Genomic DNA, 24,734 nt, shown 5'->3' on the forward strand with positions numbered 1-24,734 from the left:
ATCATATGTAATTATTCCCCCTCAGCATATGACATTTATAATTTGTATGTGTATCTGTGTTTATACGAACATATATCAGATTTTATCCTAATATAAACTGAATTGTATGTATTAAACTTGGCTCGACCTTTTTGTGTTAAAATAATTCCCACTTGGTACCTAGATAATGACTTCTAATGATTTCTGATACAGCTCCGTTTTCGAGTTTTACAACCTTCGCTGGGTGTGTGTGGTGTCTGTTCTACTGGCTGTAAGCTAACGCTGACTTATTAGCGGAGATACGGCAGAAGAATATTATAGTTCCCATTCATGTTCTTTTTTAAGTAAATATTTATAGAGTATGCGGCACTATAATTATTGAGCTATTCTAAAATCTCTGATCACTCAGTAAGAAACCACCCAGAAAAGATTGATACTTTTACTTAAGGATTGATCCTTTTGATACATTCCCAGTATCGAAAATATCGATACTTTAGGATCGATCCGCATGATTTTATAGTTTATAAAGTTAAAATACAAAGAAATAATCAGTCATTTATTGCCCTGCTACATTTGTCATTTGTAATTACATATAAAGACAACCAAAATTAAATCATTATAAAGATAATCGTGTTTATATTAACACTATAAATTAGGACTTTTCCCTCAATCCCCAGGTCTGAATGCAGACTTAGTGCAGCAGGTCTCTTGCCCTGCTGTTAATCTGGCGGATTTAGGCGAACACAACAGCACGGCAATGTGTCTAAATGTGAACAAACTCCACTGATAAAAGACAAAGTCCGCCATTCTTCGCCATATTCGTATTGCTCTCCCAACGAAAATGCTTGCCACACACAAACAGCTTTGCTGTGTCGGCCCTGACATGATCGTGGGAAAAACATGCAACAAACCTTGTGGATCATAGAAAACAGACACATACGACCCTTCATGAACAGCTAAATACTGTGTGCTGTGGGTCCGTGGACGCGGTCTCACCCAGTCACTAACAGGTTCTCATAGCTTCGCACTGGCAGGTCTGTGTCTTGCCTTCGGAAACACACACAGTCATGAATAATTAAGAAGCCGGCTCTTCTTATTGGATAATAAAACTCTGCTATGAATAATAATGAGAAACCAAAGCTTCATCTTTGCACTTGCAGTTTTGCCTTTAAAGGGTCATGACACCCCCTACTTTCGGTTCAGGTCCACCTTAGAATTTTTTCAAAAGATGCATCATAGTGGGCGTGGAGCTCTGCGAGCAAAGGGCAAGTGTAGGCGTGGCCAGCAGAGCAAGGGAGAAGGAGGGGAGCGAGCAACTGTCAGTATTGATGGGAAGTTCAGATCATTTTACTGATTCGGATCTTTGAGTCTTGTTCATCGAAATAAACTAATCTTTTTTCAAGTCATTTCATTCATTTGGTTCAATTTGCCAAAATTTTATTAAAATGTTACAAATTGCTTTTAAACACATCTACTACTAGCCCAAAAGGTTGATCACACAACAAATAAGTCATAAATAGAATACAATAAGAAGGAGAAAATAACAATTCAATGTTTACCTGCTCTTTTGTCTATGAATGTATTGTCTCTTTGCTCAGCTCACCTCTTCAAATGTCAGTGGTTCGTTCACGTTACACTGACAGTCAATTATAATCTTAACCAATATACACAGTCTGAGTCGATAGGAGCCATGAAAATTAGTTCACCTTTCAATTCAATTCTTTTTCCGGCTCTAAACGCATATAATTGGCCCGTAAAGAACAAATGACTAAATCTTGATAGAGGACTCGAGAGATGAACGGATCAATACTTTTTCCGGCTCTAAACGCATAAGATTGGCCCGTGATGAAAGAACGACTCAGACCCGATAGAGGACTTGAGAGATGAACGGATCATTTCTTTTTCCGGCTCTAATTGCATATGATTGGCTTTCACCTTTCCGCGATAAACGACTCAAGACTTGAAATGAATGATACCACCCTTCACAAATGTGTGCACGCGCGGATGAACAAATCACTCCCTGAGAGGACTCTTAGTTCCCGAATTACATTTAAGATTTGTTCAAAATTAACAAATCATTCATGAACGACCCATCACTAACTGTCAGTCGATTCACAAAATGAGACACAAACCATGTGAAGACCCATGATTTTATAGTTTAAAAAATGTAAGAAATAAACAGGAATTTAATGCCCTGCTACATTTGTAATTTAATATACACATAACTACAATTTATATCATTATAAAGATAATCGTGTTCATATCAACACTAAATGAGGACTTTTTCCCTCAATCCTCAGGTCTAAATGCAGACTCAGTGCAGCAGGTCTCTGCCCTGTCTTTTTTAACCATTATCCCTGCTGGTAATCTGGAGGATTTAGGTGAACACAGCAGCACGGCGATATGTCTAAATGTGAACTAACTCCTGATAAAAGACAACGCCTGCCACTCCCCAATTCTCGTACTGCTTGCAGCACACACAACTTTGCTGTATAGGCCCTGACAGGATCGCGGGGAAAAACATGCAACAAACCCCGTGGATCATGGAAACAAACACATACGACACTTCATGAACGACTAAATACTGCGTGACGTGGGTCCACGGATGCGTCTCACCCAGTCATCAACGTAGGATTTTACAGCTGAGCTTGGCACTGGCAGACAGGTCTGTCTCAGGTCAGGTTTTGTCTTTGGAAAACACGTGCTCTTATAAATATTTAAGAAATTGGCTCTTCTCATTGGATATGAAAACTCCGCTATGATTAATAATGAGAAACTGACGCGTCATCTTTGCATTTGCAGTTCTGCGATAAGTCCTGATTTTGATCACGCCCCAAAAATCATTTTAAACCCGAAAGCTGAAATTAGCAGACAAAAGCTCAAAATTACCGTTTTCCCCACAATTAAAGCTAACAGTTGCTAACATTGTCCTAACTGATGCTCAACACACACAAATCTGTTTAAATCTAAAAAAATCGGGCTCAGTAAGGGGCAGAGTTCAAGAGGGAGACAGCTCTGGGGAAAAAGCTGTTCCCCTTCGGGGGGAACTCCAGCACGATAAGTGGATTTGATTGTTAAAATCCACGTATGGGAGGTTCGGTTCAGAAGCTACTCGTCTGAAAGAGTATTGAACGGGCCAATTAAGAATGAATTGGCAGCGCAAGCCTGCGCAGGTGAGCGGCATAAGCAATCAACTGAGTATATAAGCTCACCTGGCGCCTGCAGACGCTATCCTTTTCGCTTCAGAGACTTTCTGATCGAGTCGATGAGGGTTCCTCCTGCTGTGACCAGCGATTCTGAGCGAACGAGAGCATTCTCCCGGTCCAGAGTGTGTACACGCAGCGGCAGACGGTCGAGCTGGGTTTCTCCCTTGCCTGGCGTTCTTTGGGTCCGGTCCTCCAGAGCGGTGCGTATAAAGTTGCAAACTTCACAGAAAGAGCAACACAGTCGTGCAGCACGTCCTTTTCAGGATGGCGCTCCGACTGTGCGTTTCTGGATGCGGTGGTTTCCTGTCCTCGGATGATGGGCGCGGGCACTGCGTTACATGTCTGGGGGTCCAGCATGTTAATGCGCTGCTCGCGGGCAGTTAATGTCGTCATTGCGATGCCATGACTGTTGCGCAAGATCGCGGTTAGCCTTTGCAAAAAGGCGAACCACCCCAGTTGTCCCCTGCTCTGCAGCGGGCACTCGGGCAGATCTGAGGGTTTCAGCGAGAGATAATCCGTCGCCCACGGGCCCGCGGACCTCCCGCTCCTCTAAGCGCTCCATCCAAGCTTCGGGCGGGGGAAGCGATCCGTCTAACAGATGGTAGCCCTTACGCCCGATGACACCGGAGACCAGATGTCCACCGCGGCATCGGAGGGTGGGCTTTCATTGTCCGATGATGATCCAGACCCGCTCGCCCCCTTCGGGCTGGTGAGTGCTGTCACTACGTATCCTGAAACGGACATGTTAGCCGTGCTTTCCCGGGCTGCTTCGGCCGTGGGTTGGAGATGGTTTATCCCCCAGCTCCGCGGCCGGACCGACTAGAGGGGCGTTCCCTTCTTCCCGGAGGTGCACAGTAGGCTCACGCGGTCTTGTAAAGCACTTTTTTCTGCTCGTGCTGCGTGTCCCTCCACCCTAACCACTCTTGACGGTGAAACAGCCAGGGGGTATGTGGCGATTCCTCAGGTTGAGTGCGCGATGGCGGTAAATCCGCGCGGCGCCTCTTCTTGGCGGGGTCCGCCTCGTCTCCCATCCAAAGCCTGTAAGTTATCTACCTCCCTCGGAGCTAGAGCTTACATAGCTGCGGGCCAGGCTGCTTCCGCCTTGCATGCGATAGCCAACTACCAGCGCTACCAAGCGCAGGCGCTGGCCGAGCTGCACGAGGGTGGGTCCAACCCAGGCTTACGAGCTTCGCACCGCCGCCGACTTAGCTCTTCGGACTACTGAGTCCGCTGCGTGTGCGTTGGGGAGGACGATGTCCACATTAGTGGTCCAGGAGCGCCACCCCTGGCTGATATGCGCAAAGTCGACAAAGTCCGCTTTCTTGACTTCCCCATATCCCCAGCCAGGTTCGGCGACACTGTCTGTGAATTTACCCAGGAATTCAAGGCGGTGAGAGAGCAGTTGGTGGGTGATGTCTTATCGGCGGTCCGTAGCCCGCTCCGCTCGCCGTGCCATTCATACCTGCTCCTCGCCGAAGGCGCCCGCCTACGAGAGCTGCTCCGCCCCCGCACACCCCTCCGGCGAAACGAGCGCGTCGGGCACCTCCAAAGCAGGCAGCCCCCCTGCCCAGAACGCCGCTAAGTCCGGCAACGGACCGCGAAGCGCCCCTGGGACAGGCCATCTGGAGAAGAGGGAACTTGCTCTTTCCCCGCTGGAGGGCGGGGCCCCATTTCCAACGGCACTTTTTACTGCCATGAAAACATTATGAAAGGGCACTTTTCACTTCCCCAGATGTGACAGCCCGAAATCTGCCAGTCTGGGACGCTATGCTTTCTAGCTTGCAGATTCGGTGCGTTTCGCCAGTGGCTCACGAGCGCTGGGAGGACGGTCTCCTTTCTCCCACCCCTCGAGCCTCCTCTCCGGAGCTCGGGTTCGGAGTGAGAGCAAATATCTCGCCTCCAGCTTTTCCGTGGGACCCGCGAGCTTCCCGGATCAGCACACCCACTCCGCGCTGCCCCACTGCTGGTACGTCAGCGATTGTAGCGATGAGTCCATTAGCGGGAGCTCTGCCTGCCTGGTTAGCGCGGGCCAGCTCTTCGCGGTGGCTCATACGCACAATCAGACTCGGCTATGCGATTCAGTTCGCGAAACGGCCCCCCAAGTCGCAGGTGTGTATTCACCAGGGTCAGCCCCCTGTCCGCCCCTGTCTTGCGAGAGGAGATTGCTGTCCTCCTGGCGAAGGATGCAATCGAGCCGCTCCCTCCAGCCGAGATGGAGAGCGGGTTTTACAGCCCACACTTCATCGTGCCCAAAAAGAGCGGTGGGTTACGGCCAATCCTAGATCTGCGCGTTTTGAACCGCTGCCTGCACAAGCTGCCGTTCAGAATGCTCACGCAGAAGCGCATCCTCCGGTGCGTTCGTCCTCTGGGTTGGTCTGCAGCATTAGACCTGATGGACGCGTATTTCCATGTCTCCACTCTTCCTCGCCACCGACAGTTTCTGCGGTTTGCGTTTGAAGGTCGAGCTTGGCAATACAAAGCCCTCCCCTTCGGGCTCTCTCTGTCTCCGCGGGTCCTCACCAAGCCCGCGGAGGGTGCCTCAGCGTCCCTTCGGCTCGCGGGCATCGGCATACTCGATTTCTTTATGACTGGCTGATTTTTGCCCTCTCTCGGAGCAATTGATTATGCACAGAGACAAAGTGCTCTGGCACTTCCACCTGTGGGGGTTTCAGGTCAACCGAGAAAAGAGCAAACTCGCCCCCGTGCAGAGGATCTCTTCTCTTGGGCTGGAGTTGGACTCGGTCACCATGGCAGTGCGCCTCTCCGGAGAGCGCGCTCAGCTGATGCTGTACTGTCTGAGAGAGCTCGACAGTAAAATAGTGGTCCCACTGAAACTATTTCAGAGGCTCCTGGGGCATATGGCATCCGCAGCCGCTTCATGCCGCTCGGATTATTCTATATGAGACCACTTCAGCACTGGCTGATCACGATCGAGTCCCCAGACGCGCATGGCACGCGCGCGCACACCGAGTCTCTGTTACTGCGCTGTGTCGCCGCGCCCTCAGCCCTTGGAGCGACCCCTCGTTCCTACAGGCCTGGGTGTCTCTAGAACAGGCGTCCAGTCTTGTTGTCGTTTCAGCAGACGCTTCCAACACGGGCTGGGGGGCTGTGCGTTGCGGGCATGCGGCTGCGGACCTGTGGAAAGGTACCCAGTTGCATTGGCATATCGCCTGGGGCTGTTGGCAGTGTTCCTCGCTCTCCACCGTTTTTTTCCGGTGCTGGAGCGGCAACACGTGCTGGTCAGGACGGTCAGGACGGACAGTACGGCGGCGGTGGCGTATATCAGCCGTATAGGGGGTATGCGCTCTCGCCGCATGTCTCAGCTCGCCCGCCGTCTGCTCCTCTGGAGTCATCCGCGGCTGAAATCGCTGCACGCCATTCATATTCAGGCAAGCTCAACCGTGCAGCCGATGCGCTCTCACGGCAGCCTTGCGTCCTGGAGAATGGAGACTCCACCCCGAGTCTGTTCAGCTGATATGGGCGCGATTCGGGGAAGCCCAGATCGATCTGTTGCTTCCCCCGAGATCGCTCATTGCCAGTTGTTCTTTCCCTGACCGAGTGCTCTCGGCACGGATGCACTGGCTTACAGCTGGCCTCGGGGCACGCGCAATACGCGTTTTCCCCAGTTAGCCTGCTCGCGCAGTTACTGTGCAAGGTCAGGGAGGACGAGGAACAGGTTGCTGGTTGCGCCCCTCTGGCTCAACCGGACCTGGATGTCAGAGCTCTCCCTCGCGATAGCCCTCCCCTGGCAGTCCCTTCGAGAGAGCACCTACTCTCTCAGGGACAGGGCACCACCTGGCACCCTCGCCGATCTTTGGAGATTTTTAGACGCGAAGAAGACTTAGGTAACCTCCGATTGCGGTGGCTAATACCGTCACTCGGGCTAGAGCCCCCTCCCCGAGCGCGCCTATGCCCTGACGTGGAGTCTATTCACTGAATGGTGTGTCTCTCGCTGAGAAGACCCCCGTAATTTGCCAGATCAGCGATGTGCTTTCTTTACGCCGAGAGAAGTTGGAGAGCAGGCTGTCGCCCTCCACACTCAAGGTTACGTGGCTGCCATCTCCACTTTCATAACGCGGTGGCTGGCAGCACCGTGGGAACGCATAACCTCATCATCCGGTTCCTCAGGGGCGTTAAGCGAATTAATCCCCCGCCCCCTCTCATGCCCTCTTAGGATCTCGCCCTCGCTACACAAGCCGCGTCAGATCCCTTCGATCCTCGACTCAGTATCTTTCTGTCCCTGAAGACAGCTCTGCTGGTCGCGTTGATATCGATTAGAGGGTCGGGGACCCGGAGGCATTTTTCGGTCAGTGACTCGTGCCTGTAATTGGGCTGGCTTCTCTCACGTCCTGAGACCCCGCCCGCGATATGTGCCCAAGGTTCCTACCACTCCGTTTTAATACGAGGTAGTGAGCCTGCAAGCGCTGCCCTCGGAGGAGGCAGACCCAGCCCTTCTTTATTGTCCAGTTCGCGTTTGCGTATTATCCGGACCGCACTCAGAGTTTAGATCATCTGAGCAGCTCTTCGTCTGTTATAGCGGTCAGCAGCAGGGAAGTGCCATACCGAAATAAGTTCCCACTAGATTGTGGATGCCTTTCTTTCACTATCAGAGCCGAGATGAGCCGCGTCCCCCGAGAGCGCGTGCGCACTCCACTCGGAGCTTCGCATCCTCTCGAGCGCGCGTACGCGGCGCCCCTCTAACAGACTTCTGTAGAGCTGCAGGCTGGGTGACACCGAACACATTTGCAAGGTTTTACAATCTGCGAGTGGAGCCGGTTTCCTCAAGGGTATTAGGTAACCCTTGGTGATTGAGGAAACAATTCGGTAGGGTGTTGAAACACGCTTGCTGCGCCATTTTCCCTAACACGGAGATACGTGCGCCTTTTTATCTGTCGGTAAAGTTCCCCGTCAGGTGAGCCCTGCAGATTCCTCCGTGGCCCCCAGCACTGACTCAGCGGAGGAGTCACTTGCTGGCCCACTATGTTGTAGGTCTGCCCGCTGGTCAGCCCGCATTTTGGGTAAAGGTGCCTGCTATGCGTGATCCCCACTAGGCGATCCGATATGCTTATTCCGCCACGGTTAAGTCCCCCCCCCTGGGCGGACCCGTGTCTTCCCTCCCCGCTAACCACTCTTTTGCTATGCGTACTCCCCCTTTTTAGGGCTAGTCCATATGTATATTCTGCCATCTATCCCCCTTTGGGTAACGGATGGCCTCCGCAGCAACCTCCCTATCGGGATTGCACGCTTCCCAACGTACTGTCGTATTTTCCTAGAATTATCTAGATGCTCATGAATTCCCAAAAAAATATATCTAAATCCGTAAAACTTCTGTTGAAGTAGGATAAATTAGGGCCAGGGACACGTTGGAGGACCGCGCCCCCCATGATGTGGGTGCGTCACGCTTGCTTGACTATCTCCTCATCGGGGGTGTTGGTAAGGTGCAGTCATTATGGCGCTTTCAATGGGCTCCCATACGTGGATTTTAACAATCAAATCCACTTATAGTGCTGGAGTTCCCCCCGAAGGGGAACGTTCGAGGTTACTAAAGTAACCCTTCGTTCCCCGAGGAGGGGAACGGAAGCACTATACTCCGTCGCCATAATGACTGTCCCTTAGCTGTTAAAAGTCTCTTCAGCTTAAAAAGGATAGCATCTGCTGGCGCCAGGTGAGCTTATATACTCAGTTGATTGCTTATGCCGCTCACCTGCGCAGGCTTGCGCTGCCAATTCATTCTTAATTGGCCTGTTCAATACTCTTTCAGACGAGTAGCTTCTGAACCGAACCTCCCATACGTGGATTTTAACAATCAAATCCACTTATAGTGCTTCCGTTCCCCTCCTCGGGGAACGAAGGGTTACTTTAGTAACCTCGAACGTTCCTCAGTCTGTTGGTTTTTCTCCGGGGGAGCCTGAAGCGCCTGCCGGAAGGCAGGAGTGAAAACAGTCTGTGAGCGGTGTAGGGGATCAACCTACGTTTTAAGATCGATCAGGGGTTTATTAAATAATTTCAATGAATCGGGTCCTGAAGATTCGAATCATTGATTCGACTCAATTGAGTCTGATTGAATGAGTTTAAAAGATTGACACTTTATCTACCATTTGTCCTGCAAATAGAAGACATTGTATCATACCAATATTGTTAATATTAATTACATGGCCAACAATAATAATATAACACGGTATTGGGTTAACTTTAGCAAGGTAACAGGATCTACAGCTCGAAGCAATGACTCAGAAGCACATAAACAAATACGCAAAGTTTTTGTGCGTGCGCAGCGTTGATACATGAGGCCCCTGGTCTCTAAGTTTGTGCATTAACTTGGAGAGTATGACAGTGTTGAATGTTGAGTTGAAGTCAACAAACAACATTTGTGCATAAGTGTTTTTATTGTCCAGGTGTGTGAGTACAGAGTGCAGTGCTATAGACTGCATTCTTCTGTGCTCCTGTTGCCACGGTAGGTAAACTGATGTGGTTTCAGTGTGGATGGCAAAGAGTCTTTTAGATGTGCCAGGACCGACCGCTCGTAGCACTTTATGATGATGGGTGTAAGTGCTACAGGGCGATAGTCATTTGAGCATGTGGGCTGGAGTGTTTCTTCCTCCTTGTTCATCCATGGCTTCTGATTCGGGTATGTAGTGATCTGTTTGGTATGTAGTGATCTGTTTTACAGGCTGATTTACAGGCTTTTAATCAGGATTATATTTATCTATTTATTTACATATAGTAATTTTGGGATGAGTATAATTCTTATTTTGGTTTGACAGTACCTGCCAGTATACAGATTCTGCTTTGTTCAGTAGACAATCATACTGTCTTAACATATAGTGTTACAAGAAATTTCCCTAGCCCTGATAAGCTGGGTCTCTGCAAGTTGGTGGAGATGTTAAAAACCACTATATCCCCAAACTGAGTTTGCAAGAATACAATTTGAAGTTCTTTAACAGAAACTACCTCAAGGGGGAAATTTCAATAACTGGGCTTGACTGGACAAGGCAGGACCGGAGAAACAGCCATATAGGGGAAGAATTGATGACATATTTGCACAAAACAACAAATATGAGGAAGCTTTTTAGAAGAGCAAATCAAGAAAAAGTGATTAATTAAATTAACTAATGATGGGATAACAAGGTGGGATGCACTAGACAACAGACAGGAAAGCACATGGCACAAAGAGAAACACAAAAACCATGTAATCACATCAAAAAAGCATGAGAACATGCAGACAATGAGAACATATTTGGTCTTTTAGCAGATGCTTTTGTCTAAAGTAACTTACAATTGAGAAGGCATTCAATAAGTGGCAATACAATAAGTGGCAATACACACTGGAATTAATAATCATGCAAAGGAAGTGTCAGTGCTCACAGAATCGGGTGCTAAAGTAAGGAGAGGGCATTTAGAAACAAAAGTACACTCACCTGTGTGAGGCACACTCAGTTTGGCGTTGTCATTTGCTAAGGTAAGAGAAGAGGGGAGTCCTGATTTTGTTCACAGGGGTTCAGGTGATAACAAAAGAGATAAGTTTTTAGTTGTCATTTGAGTGATACTAGTGAATCAGCAGTCCAACTGGAAATAGGACGATTGCTCCATTAGTGTGGACATTGAATGAAAAGGCTTTGTAAAGTGACTTATAGGCTATCTGGGATGGTACCACAAGGTGAATCTCACTTTCAAACTAGAGGTTTCTATACAGGGTATAGATCTTCAGGAGCAAGTGAAATTAAAAGGTTCAGTGCCAGTACCTGTTCTGTAAGCAAGCAAGCAACAATGATTTGAACTTGATACAAGCCTTGACCGGTAATTAATGCATCCAGCTGGTTGTGTTAAAATGTGGCACTTTGGTTGAAAACAACCAATTCCAGTGTTTTGGCAATAAATAGAAGGAGAGAGACCCTTGTAAAGTCTCAAGTTTTTTTGAGCAGCAAGGTCACCCAGGCCTGATTTGAAAGTTGTTGGTAATGTGTCAGTGTAAAGTGAAGTGTTGATGTGTATTAGGGCCGGTGTTATGGTATAACTGATGACCATGTAAACTTGTGACCCTTTCGAGATGTAAACTTGTATTTACACATTTGCAGATTCATCAATTCTTGACAGCTACAAAACATGCCCATAACAGTTAAATCCAAATACTTTTTCAAAGCCCATGTTGTTGCCACACATTAATAAGAGTGAGGTATACACGCACATACATTCATACATAATCATTTATTTAGTTCATTTATTGGTTCATTTAAATTGATTCATTGATTGTATTTATTTTATTATTTGTATTTGGTTAAAATAAGACACAAAAATGGTTTCTGTTTCCTCGCTACTTTATTAAAACACAGTTCACTTGTAGCTATTTGGGTGCACACAGTTTAGTTTATTGTATGTTCCTCACAAATTTCACTGCACAAATTTCAGTTTGCGAATGAAAAAAGGTCATGTGATTTGTAAATGGACAAACTAGCAGGCTGAGCACACTGTAAAACATCGGAAATGTTGTTTAGGTCATTCTAAAACACCTTACTGTTTAAGTATTAATGATATTATATTATTAATGACCTCCAGAATCAAGGCATCTGTTCTCCTTGTCTGACACCTTTTAATGCCACCGCGCGTACACTGCGTGTCAGGATTGCATTCCAAGGCGCAAGTCCTTTATTAGATGAAGAAAAGATTGATGCATCTTCTCCTACTGCAGCAAATTCAGTTTTTACTGTTAAGTGTTGATATTTGGCACCAGTTAATCAGGTAGTGACTTTTGTTTGCTTTGACTCGTTGAATGGAAATGCTGCTTAATTCGCATGTCTTTAATGCAATAATCCAGTTAATGGTACCACAGTTTGTCTGTAAAGTTATTCTTACTCTGGGACTTTCAATACCTTGATCTGGCAAGACCTTGGAAAAAGCAAAACCATCACCAGGATACTTCTATTGACCAGGGACATCATGTATCAATGCTGCATATGCACAAAAACTTAGCATATGCCAGGTTTTACTCTCACATTTGAATTTACCTACAATGAAATTAATGTGAGAATGTGCGCTGGTCCACGCCAACTTAATTTCTGGCGTACGTGTATTTCTTGTGTGTGTGTGTTTTTTTTTTTTTTTCCATTGGTGACTCCAAGAGGCAATTATGTTAAATTGCACCAACACATGTGAAAAACATTGCTGTTAATTTATAATGGATAAAATGGGTTATTAGACACAATATTTTTTTATTAATTATGTGATTTTAGAACATTTAAAAGCATTTGCAAATTTATACAACCCTGAGTCTATGGCAAAGGCAGTGTTGGCCTATTAGAGGACATAGCCAATGGTCGAATCCGAAGGGAACACATTTTTTAGGGATAACAGTTATTTTCTGGCCAATGATGATGACTGGCTTATTAGCTGTTTCAGATTTCCAAGACTTATCCTCTTGGAGCTCTGTGCTGAGTTGGGTCCAAATTTGGAAAGAGAGACAGTGAGGAGGCTTCAAGGTGGCAGAGTGTGCGATGAGTAGCTTCTTGGTGAGTGATGTTTTTAAAGATGTTATTCTAGCTAAGTTAAATTGTTTTTCATTTAATTACTAATCCATTAAAGATGTGGCTGTTAACCCCTCTCAACAACCCACAAACTGATCAAGAGCGCAGATACAATCATGCCCATTCTCTCACTTGGTCAATTGTAGAGCGGGAGATTGGGCAGCTGAAATGCCGGTTGCGCTGCCTTGATAAGAGCTGCTGCTATGCTGCCCCAACAAAGTGTTCCTCTAATACATCTTTGTCTCCCACAGAAATGAATACTACTTCAGACTAGGGTTGTTACAATATACCGGTATGACGGTCTACCACGATTTGAACGTGCACGTTTATCATACCATGAACAATTGCATATCAACGGTTTTAACCCTTAAAGACCGAGACAGCCGCCCCCGGCTAAAAATAAGTATTGCTCTTAAATGTTTGATAACTTTTGATCCGCTGATCCGATTCATACAATTCAAAGATTGGCATAAAGAAGAGAATCTCAGCTTTTTAACATTCATTGCTGTATAACATTCGCGGACTTTCAGAGGCTCCGGAATCAGTGCGGTTACGTCATCAAAATTTGACAATTTGATGCATTGTCCCCCCTCCATGCCCAGATTGGTTCAAACTCGCTATATCACAACCAATAAGCATAGGTTTCGCTTTTGTTTGTGGACCAACAATGAGCTTTTTGAACAACACGGAATGGGAGATAGGCATACATTTATGCGCGGCTAAATAAAACGCAAAAAAAAAAAGTTTTGCATGAAATAATTCTCATACTAAGTACTTTTGCATGCACAGCAGCACAGAAACGTGACACAGCAAAGACGAACTGCTGCTCTTGCTGTTTTCAAAAGACGCAAATGAAGGTGCAGCTGTTTGTCTGCATTGCAGACAACCATATCCAAATCCATATCCACAGACAACCACATCCATCCTGGCACATAAAACCTAAGGATGTTCCATATTGAATCTAGTTTCGTTATGTAACTATTTATAGTATAGTAAATATTTATATCTATTTTTTTTACTGAGGATTTGCACCATGTTTATTTGGACTTTGACACATTATTTATTATTTTCTTATTTTTTTATTTGTTCATTGAACAAGTGGACACATTCTGTCACCTCAGCGGTCAAGATTCTGAAGTCCTGAAAATCTCAACATGCTTACATTTCTTTATCACAACCTAGACTGAAAAAAACAACACTTTAAATACATGTTTACAGCCATAAACTTGGTATTGCACTTTTGGTCTCCCATTTATCCTGCTTATGAGGAAGGACAGTTTAAGTTTATTTTTGTCTAATCTTAAAAGACCTTGCTTGTTTATTCCTTCTAATTTAGTTTATTAAAATGGGAAATTTTTCAGTTTATTTTTATAAAAGACTTCTATAGTTCTATTAAAATGGTTCTTTCAAAAGTTTGTTAAATTAAAACCTTTGTTCAGTCAGAAAACATGTTCTTATTCTTTTCAGGGTCTTTGCTGAGAATTACTATTTAATACCGTATACCGCGAAACCGTCAAACCGTGGTATTGTTTTAGACGATTATCATACCGTAAAAAATTCATACCGTTACAGCCCTACTTCAGACAGTAAAATGTCACCCACAATTGAGGCAACTCTCTCCTCAAAGGGTGTTAGTTCTGCATCCCCTGTTCTAGAGGTCTGCATTCCCGACCCAACCAGATTTCTGCGGCGCGGGTATAAATTTCCGAATAAATCGCGGGAGCGGTCGGTAACGGGTTTAATTTGGGACAGGAGCTGGCTGTCTAGCAATATCACTCCCAAGTGAGCATGCGTATGTATGTTTAAGTTTAATGCCCTTTTTTACTTCCTGCTTTGCTACTGTTCGGACGTCTTTGCCCACTGCTCCGCTCTTCGCACTCTTGCTTTTATATCTTATACCCTAATTTTAACTTGAGCCTATCAGCACAGTGCTCAAACAACACAGCTTGAAGATCAGCATCGATTCTACAAACTTTCTGGAATATAGCTTTACTAACAAGAAAGGAATTACCGTCTAAACAATCCTCCCGCTACCAGCTATCAGCTGCTTACATTCCGGAGACGGGAAGACACGGCTGTGAAAATGCCTCTGGATCGGATTAATTCAGATTCTCACTGCTGTACAAACTGCCACAAACTTCTACAAAAGATTGCAGTTCTTGAAACGAAGTTGCTTGCGATCCGACCAGAACTTCAGCTTCATTGTGGATTCTCTCAGCACACAGCCGGTGAGTCCCATAAATCTGTTCCTGCTACTGTTTTGAGCACAGAAAAACAGAACAGAAACTGTTGAAAATGAGCATTGGCATAAACAAGGTGCGAGACCAAAGGGTACTCGAGGGGTCAGATCATACGCTGCCGCATTAGCGTCTTCTACCCCAAATACAGCTCGGACTCAAATACAGCTTCAGAACAGATATGAAGTTTTGAGTAATATGGGTGAAGAATCCCCAAATGCAGTCAGACAGAGATCGCATGATTCAGCAACTAATTCTGCATGGAACAGAGGCTCAAGGCCGACTAGACAGCGGCATTCTGCTCCGATCGCACCTGAGATAAGAACACTAGTCGTAGGAGATTCAATAATCAAGAATTTCAGGAGCAAATCTACAATGACATACTGCTTTCCTCATGCAACAGTTTCTGATGTAAACAAAGAGCTTGAGGAAATTCTGAAAAAGCACAAGACGGCAAAACGGATTATCATCCATGTGGGGAAGAATGATATTCGGAAGGAACAGTCAGAACTGCTCAAGAAAGATTTCTGTGAGCTCTTGGAAACAGCTGAAAGATTGAAGGTTCAGGCGTTCATAAGTGGACCACTCCCTGCAAGAGGGACAAATATGTTTTCACGGCTTCTTGGTCTAAATGTATGGCTACAGAAGACATGTAACAAGAAAGGACTGAATTTCATCGACAACTTCAATCTCTTCTGGAACCAAAGACAGCTGTTTACATCAGACGGCCTTCATCCAAACAAACTTGGTGCAAAAGTGCTAAAGGACAATATTTTTTTCTCCCTCAATCATCCATCAGCTGTGTGTGCCACTGAACTGAATTGTACACACACACCTAGCAAATGTCCAGATGACCACAGGACTTCAAATCAGCTCCTGAGTGGACTTGTGGCTGACGAATCACCCAAGGACAGTGATAATGCCACACAGCCAAAACACCCAATGTTGATAGAAACACTATCAGTTGCCCTCTGCTCAACACAGGCAGACTGTGACGCATCAGAACAGCATCAAGTCTCGTCACTCAAAAATGATCCTCAGGAAAACATATTTCTGCAGACAGAATCTCCAGATGCACAGCCTCTGTCACCGGACACGTTCTCATTGTCACAATGTTCACCACTCTTGGGTTTTTCAAAAAAGATGGAGGAACTGGTGTATGCTGGAACTAAACTTTCACACTCCATTGCCGCAAGCCCCCAGTTACCAACCAAAAAGCGGCCTGCTCCACAACCACCTATGAGCCCACCTGGAAGAGCCCTCCGATCACACCGCCAGGGCCCAAACAACAACGCCCCATCTTCAGCTGGGGGGTATTCCAGAAAGCTGGGTTAACTTACCATCTGCTAAAACCTAAACTCTCGGTTGATTTACCCAAAACCTGCTTACCGCGAGTATGTTGGTTCCAAAACAGGTGACAAGAGTTAGTTTAATCAACCTCCTGAAGATAACTGCGGGTTAATGCGCGTGCACGGCACACACCTGAAGGCATTTTCAGTAGATCGCCGAATTCACGAGTCACCATAGAAAGTCACGGTGAGAAAAAAAGGGCAACGCACTTTACAGAGGCGAAGGTTTTAAACACAGAGATTACACATCTGCTTCAACGAAGGAAAGAAATATAGAATAAGATAAATAAATAGATAAGAAAATAAAAAATAAATAAGAATTTTTTTTAGTTCATTAAATTACACATGCCATCCTCCATTTTATTGTAATGATAAATTAAACTACTCTTTAACATCCTTTTTGAGTATGTTGTGTAACCATTCATGCATTTATTTTTCTTGCCATTAATTTCTTAAGGCCACAATATGTGTATTGACTAATAAGGCTTATAGAAATTGTAATCTTTCTGGAGCTAGAACTCTGTCCAACGTCATTAAACACAGAAACATTATCATAAAAGGTAATATTTAATTACTGGAGCTCTTTATTTAACACTCTAGAATATTCTTTCTGACACGCAGCTAATAGAAAGAGGCCTGTCTAACTGCTGTGTCCTATAATAAAGGCTTTTCAGTGGTTGAGTTTTTGACTTAAACCACACACTCTGTCACTGTTGTAAGTGATTGTTGTCAGATAGCTTTAGGTTATTTTTATTTTGCATGCAGACGAAGTTCCTTCTGCCTCAACTAACAAGCAGTGTAAGAATTTTCTGCACTTTTCCATATTTGAATATTACTCTTGGATCACAAAATCTTTTATCTACATATTTAAATTCTAAAGTAGCTGTATAAGGTCCATCTTCAAAGATAAAGTCACATGAGCATCAACTTAAGGTGAGAAATGTATATGAAAAATATGTTGCACGTTGAAACGTGCGTGTATAAAGCAGTGTACAAAATCATTCATTTTATTTCAGGAAATGAAGAAATGAACAGACCAAACTATTTGATTAAACATAGTTTTTTGACTAATTATATTTTTTAGCACTCTTCCATCTGTTTTGTCTGCTTGGGTCACTGAGATTTCCTCTGGGTCAGGCTGCAGGTACGTGTCATCGTATAAGGCAGAAAAGGGTATCTTTTGTCCTCCAGCAAGTAACAATGTAGTGCCCAGTAATGATTCTATTTTATAATACAAATATAATAAAAATAAACATTGTGTTAAGCAACATTTGCTTTATAGTTTTTTTTACTATATTTGTGTTATACACTTGAATCATTACTCCCTGAAAATCAGCCATTTAGCCTCAACATAGTGATGAGGTGGGGTGTGTGATGAGCTGGTAAGTGGAAGCAGTAATGAGTTTAATAGTTGAAACACCAAAAGATTAAGGATAGAAAATTAAGTTATACCTGCACACTTATACTTTGGACAAATTTTATATTATCAGTGTCCTTTAGTGACTGATGGAGCTTTAAAACCGGCTGCAATTAATGCACACAATAGCATTTAGAAAACCTGAAAAAAATATTATATTAAAAAATGTAGGTGTGTGTGCGTGAATGTATATATAAGAATGACGTCCTACATCTTAAATTAAAGATATATTTTCCTACAAAAGACAAAGCTGCCACTTATAATATTATACAGAAAAATGTGAGGGTGCAGAAGGAGAGAAAAAACACAAGATCTGTAAGAGAGATTCGAACTCGCTCCGTTGTGCGCTCCGTTGTTCTTTATTGACGCACTGTCCACTACGCTATTCCCGTGCTCTGTATCATCTGTGTAATGATACGCACTAATGTATGACCAAGGAACTGTACAAAAGTGTAAAAAAACAGTTCAGTGTCAGGCATACTGTACACATTGTACAGTTGCCTAAAATGCCCTGACGCGAATACAAAGAGCTGCACTGAATGTTTTTCATGGTAAGCGCAGATCCGCGGTTTGTCACATTTGATTTCAAAAAGGTTTGTTAAATACATTAACATTATGAATTTGGTTATGAAAAAAACTATGCACTTATAACCCTCTCACAACGAAAAAAACTTGTATCTGTGTGTCCACATCCATAAATATTCTCATCAAAAGAGCACGCAATGCTCAGTAAACTCTCTGAAACAGACAAACTCTGAAACATAGCAACTTACTCTCTGAACATAACCTGCTCCGGAGCAGGTTATCTTCAGAGAGTAAGTTGCTATGGCTACTTAACATACCCAGAAGTTACCTACGATTTTGGAACCAAAGTTGAGGTTATCCACCTACTTACTCTCAAACTTACCCGTGTATGTCACATAACCTGCTTTCTGGAATAGCCCCCTGGGGAACACAAGAGCTCTCTGTGATGTGTGTCTGGGGCCTGCTTAGATAACAATGTCTTTATCAAATGTTTTCAGAACAAGCAGGAACCCAGTGTGTCTGTAGCTTTCTCTAAGCAGATATGTGTTGTGTTAAGTGACAGAAAACCAAAGACTTCATCAGGCCATAAAGCAAATCATTCAAATCTGGTGTCTATTAAATGTAGATCTGAGACTACTATAGAAAAAACAGCTAAAACTGTTAAGTTAGCGCTTTTAAACGTCAGATCACTCAACAATAAGTCTCTTTTAGTCAATGATTTTATCACCACCAATAGCCTTGATTTTATGCTTTTAAATGAAACTTGGCTAGATGACAGTTGTAGCGCAGCAGTTCTGAATGAAGCAGCTCCATTAAACTTTGACTTTTTGAGTGTTTGCAGAGCTAATAGGAGAGGTGGAGGCATCGCTGCCCTGTTTAAAGATGTGTATGAATGTAAACAAGTGTCATTTGGTGACTATTTTTCTTTTGAATATCTGAGTATAGCACTAAAAGGGTCTCCACGCATCTTACTGATCATTATCTACAGACCTCCAAAATATTCTCCAGCTTTTATTGATGATTTTACAGAGCTGTTATCAATAGTAACCTCTGAATATGATTATTTTAGTATTGCTGGGGATTTTAATATTCACATTGATAATCCAGAAATCAATGCTGTAAAAGAACTGATGACTGTTTTTAACACTTTTGATCTGACTCAGCATGTTCAAGGACCCACACACAATCGTGGACACACCCTTGATCTACTTATAACTAAGGGTTTACACATTTCATCGACTGTTGTTAAGGATGTGGCACTATCTGATCATTTCTGTATCTTTTTTGATATATTGATCACTCCAGCTATTAAAGACAGATCTGTCTCTGTCAGAAAGAGATGCATAAATGAGAACACCAGTGAGCAGTTTATGAAGGCCATATCACTAGCACCAAGTATATCTGCAGATTCTGTTGATTCTCTCCTTGATTTGTTTAATTCTAAAATTGAGAATGTCATAAATGACATCGCTCCTGTTAAAGTCAAGAAGATGACTGGCAGGCAAAAGGGATCTTGGACAAGGTCACCGAGAGTACAAATGATGAAAAGACAGTGCAGAAAAGCTAAGTGAATGTGGAGAAAGACGAAACTAGTAGTCCATTATAACATCTATAAAGACAGTCTTCATGCCTTTAATATGGAACTAAACACTGCTAGACAGACTTTCTTTTCAAGCCTTATAAACAGCAACTTAAATAATGCTCGTACACTCTTTGCAACGATAGAGAGACTCACAAACCCCCCCAGTCAGATTCCAAGTGAGCTCCTCTCTGAAAACAAATGTAATGAGTTTGCTAATTTCTTCACTGATAAGATCAATAATATCAGAAAGGCAATCAGCTCATCCAATCAGTCAAGTTGTGTCGATATCAAACAAGCTCAACCACATATTGAGAAGTCAGACATTATGTCTGATTTCATGGCAATTAACAGCAAAATCTTAGAAGAAATTGTGCAAGTTATGAAAACATCAACCTGCAGTCTTGACACGCTCCCCACATCATTCTTCAAAACGGTGTTTACCTGTTTAGACATGGATCTTCTAAAAGTGGTAAATGCTTCACTTCTCTCAGGGATTTTTCCAACCTCACTTAAAACTGCAGTTGTTAAACCCCTCTTGAAGAAGAGCAGCCTGGATAACACCCTACTGAGCAATTACAGGCCAATCTCAAATCTCCCTTTCATTGGCAAAATCATTGAAAAAGTTGTTTTTAACCAGGTTAACAAGTTCTTAAACTTCAGGGGGTGTTTAGACAATTTTCAATCTGGTTTCAGAGCACATCACAGTACAGAGAGCGCTCTTATAAAGATAATCAATGATATACGCCTAAATACAGATTCAGGTAAAATAACAGTGCTGGTATTGTTGGATCTCAGTGCTGCATTTGACACTGTCGATCACAGCATACTTCTGGATAGGCTGGAAAACTGGGTTGGGCTGTCTGGCACAGTCCTCAAATGGTTTAGATCTTACCTTGAAGGTAGAGGTTACCATGTCAGTATAGGTGACCACAGGTCGAGGTGGACACCCATGACATGTGGAGTCCCACAAGGCTCGATTCTGGCACCTCTCCTGTTCAACCTTTACATGCTCCCTCTGAGCCAAATAATGAGAAAGAACCAAATCTCCTACCACAGCTATGCTGATGACACTCAGATCTACCTAGCCTTACAGCCTAATGACTACAGTCCCCTTGACACCCTCTGCCAATGCATTGATGAAATGAGCAATTGGATGTGCCAAAATTTTCTTCAGTTAAACAAAGAGAAAACTGAAGTCATTGCGTTTGGGAACAGAGATGAGGTTCTCAAGGTGAATGCATACCTTGGCACTAAAGGTCAAACAACAAAAAATAAGGTCAAGAATCTTGGTGTGACTCTGGAGTCAGATCTGAGTTTCAACAGTCATGTCAAAGCAGTCAGTAAATCAGCATACTATCATCTCAAAAACATAGCAAGAATCAGATGCTTTGTTTCCAGTGAAGATTTAGAGAAACTTGTTCATGCTTTTATCAGCAGCAGGGTGGATTACTGTAATGGACTCCTCACTGGTCTTCCTAAAAAGACAGTCAGACAGTTGCAGCTCATCCAGAACGCTGCAGCCAGAATTCTGACCAGAACCAGAAAATCAGAGCACATCACACCTGTCCTCAGGTCTTTACACTGGCTGCCAGTTACATTCAGAATAGATTTTAAAGTATTACTACTGGTCTATAAATCACTAAATGGCCTAGGACCTAAATACATCACAGATATGCTCACTCAATACAGACCTAACAGATCACTCAGATCTTTAGGATCATATAAACTAGAAGTTCCAAGAGTTCAGTCAAAGCAGGGTGAATCGGCTTTTAGCCACTACGCCCCTCACTGCTGGAATCAGCTTCCAGAAATGATCAGATGTGCTCCAACATTAGGCACATTCAAATCAAGACTGAAAACACATCTGTTTAGCTGTGCCTTTACTGAATGAGCACTGTGCTGCGTCCGACAGATTGCACTATTATGTTTTTCTCTTCTTCTTCATTCTTTTATATCACATTTTACCTGTTTTTATGTTTTGTTTTTATGCATTTTTATTATTGTTTTTATTTTTATTTTACTTGTTTCTTTTATTCTTGTTTATGTAAAGCACTTTGAATTGCCATTGTGTATGAAATGTGCTATATAAATAAACTTGCCTTGCCTTGCCTTGCCTTGCCTATGTGTGTAAATGAAATAGCGCGATGCAGTGTTTAGCTTGTTTGGTGCTGTGTGTGTGTGTGTTAGTGCGCGCACGCAAATGAGAGAGAGAGAGCTTTGCCTGTGTGTGCTTGCCTTGGTGCTTGTGTGTGTGTGTGTGTGTGTGTTAGTGCACGCGCGCGAATGAGAGAGAGAGCTTTGCCTGTGTGTGTGCTTGGTGCTTATGTGTGTGTTAGTGCGCGCGCGAATGAGAGAGAGAGCTTTGTCTGTGTGTGTGTGTTTATACAGACAGCTTGTTATAGCCTGTCTGGACTGTATAGCTGGGTGATTTTCAGTTTTGTTCTCCCCCCGCTCTTTAGCGGGATTGGGCGCGGCGGGTATAAAATGGGGCGGGGCGGGCAGCAGGACAACAAGTGCTTAATATAAGCGGGAGCGGTCAGGTTCGGTCTAAAACCTGGCGGGTGGGAGCGGGATTCAAAATTTAGTCCCGCGCAGATCTCTACCCTGTTCCCCCACCTGTTCGGTCCACACTTTAATGGTGCGCCGCTGTTCTCCTCTTAACCTGCACCTTTACATCGCGACATTTCTTTTTTAATTTATTCACAGTACATTGTTCAATCCTCACTGCATTAACCACATCAGCTAAACTCTTTTGTTATCGATTCCGGAGGACAAACTAGCAAACAAGACCATTTTTCTCCGGTCTACCTTCGATAGGAGCACCTCAAATTCACATTTTGTTAAGTTTCTCTTCTTGCTTGCTTTTGCCATTGCTTTTTTTATTTGGTTTTGCCAAAGTGGAGTCATTGCCATATTTATACGTGGGAGGAGGCAGGGAGGGTTTTGCGCTTATGCACTCAGTTTCACGTTAATTTGGATGTACAAACAAAATATGTGTGGGATTCCGCGTACGCAGTGTTTCATACATAATTTTTTTTTTTTACAGCGAACGTACATTTACAGCTTTGTCCGTGCAATGTTTTAGTATTAAATCGACGCAAGTCTTTAAACATGAGGCCCCTGGTCTGTACTCTGAAGTAACCAATATTGTAAAATCTGCCCTGAATGTCAGAAAGTGTCTTCTCACGGCCCTGGTCAGGTCCCTTGTCAACCACTTTTAGGGACAATGTTGGACCACTGGAAAAAAGGAATTTTGGAAAGTGCTTGCTTGTAGTAGCTGATTATGTCACCAGGTATCCTGAGGTGTTTCCTTCAAACTTTTATCAAGACCAAGCATGTGGCTACCTGTTTAGTGCAACTGTTTCCACAGTTAGTTTTCCAAATAAAATTCTAACTGACCAAGGAACTAATTTTATGCCCACCCTTCTGAAACTATATATAATGTCATAGTAGGTGCATTAATTAATAACATTAAAATAGACGTTAATTAAATTGAACTCTCTGTTGTCATTTTTTATATTTGGGATTTAGATTTAATGTAAGTAGGGCAATGTAAGTATTACAAACATTGTAAACTAAGCTTGTTAGATTCAAATAATGCAGAGTAAAAACATCAATATCTGTGTATTAATGTAAAAAGCTTATCAGATGTATAGGTAATATGAAGTAATATAAATAATATATAGTTTTATACATTACTTTTTTCTTATTAAAGAAGCTTACTTCAGCAAATAAAACACGAAGTAGGCATAACGGGGAAAAAGGGAATGTCTCTCAGACATTTTTAGAAGCTTTCATTTATTCATTCTTACTATACACAGTATAGTCTCTGAATGCATCTCTGAATGCACAACATACCAAACCTTAAGATGGGCTACAGCAGCAGAAGACCACACTGGGTGCCACTCAATTCAATTCATGTTTAATTATGTAGCGCTTTTCACAATGTGGATTGTGTCAAAGCAGCCTAACATAGTTTGGCATTTCCAGTACCTTGTTGAATCTATGCCACCAAGGGTTAAGGGAGTTCTAAAGGCAAAAGGTGGTTTATACCGGTATTAGTGAGATGTACCTAATAAAGTGGCTGGTGAGTGTATGTGTATATATAATACATGTGCATATTTAATACATTCATTTATTTTCCGTCATCAATATCTGTGTATCTGGCCCAGCCAGGACTCAAACCAGCAACCTTCTTGCTGTGAGATGACAGTGCTAACCATTTAGCAACTGTGCCACCTATAATCATTCCAAACCATCATAGTACGGCTTTCAGGATACAATGTTTGAAACATTGGATGCACATGGTCCTCCAGAATAGTTCAATAGTCCTTGGTAGTGCTGCCAATCTGTCAGAAGTATTGCGCCTAGGGAATGGCATGATATTCCTGTCTAAACAATCACTGCTTTACTCGGGGATGCAACAGTCTGGGTGGTTTAAAGGTTCTTCACTTTGTAACTCTCAATGTGGGAAATACAGTTAAGGTGAACTCATCAGAGAACAATTTCCACATTGTTTGATTTAAAGGTTAATATTATTAGACCCCTTAATCAATATATATATATATATATATATATATATATATATATATATATATATATATATATATATATATATATATATATATATATATTTCACTTCTCTTCTAAACGAACAATTGTTTTACATTACCTTGCCTAATTACACTAGTTTTGCGCGACGTATCTAAAGAGCGGTGGGAAAGTGTGTGCATGACGTATCTGAAGACCGGTGGGGGCGTTTGCTGAAGAGCTGGGAGGGATGCGGTGGAGATTATTTAAGGACCAGGCGGGAGACATGATTATCATTTGTTTGCAGGCATCCGGGAGTCTCTATGCATTTGCGTGAGTCTCCCGAAACTTCCAGGAGACTTGGGATGTCTGAACTTGCCTAGTTAAAATA

This window comes from Danio rerio, chromosome 18, assembly GCF_049306965.1.
Source record: "Danio rerio strain Tuebingen ecotype United States chromosome 18, GRCz12tu, whole genome shotgun sequence".
NCBI classification, from domain to species: domain Eukaryota; kingdom Metazoa; phylum Chordata; class Actinopteri; order Cypriniformes; family Danionidae; genus Danio; species Danio rerio.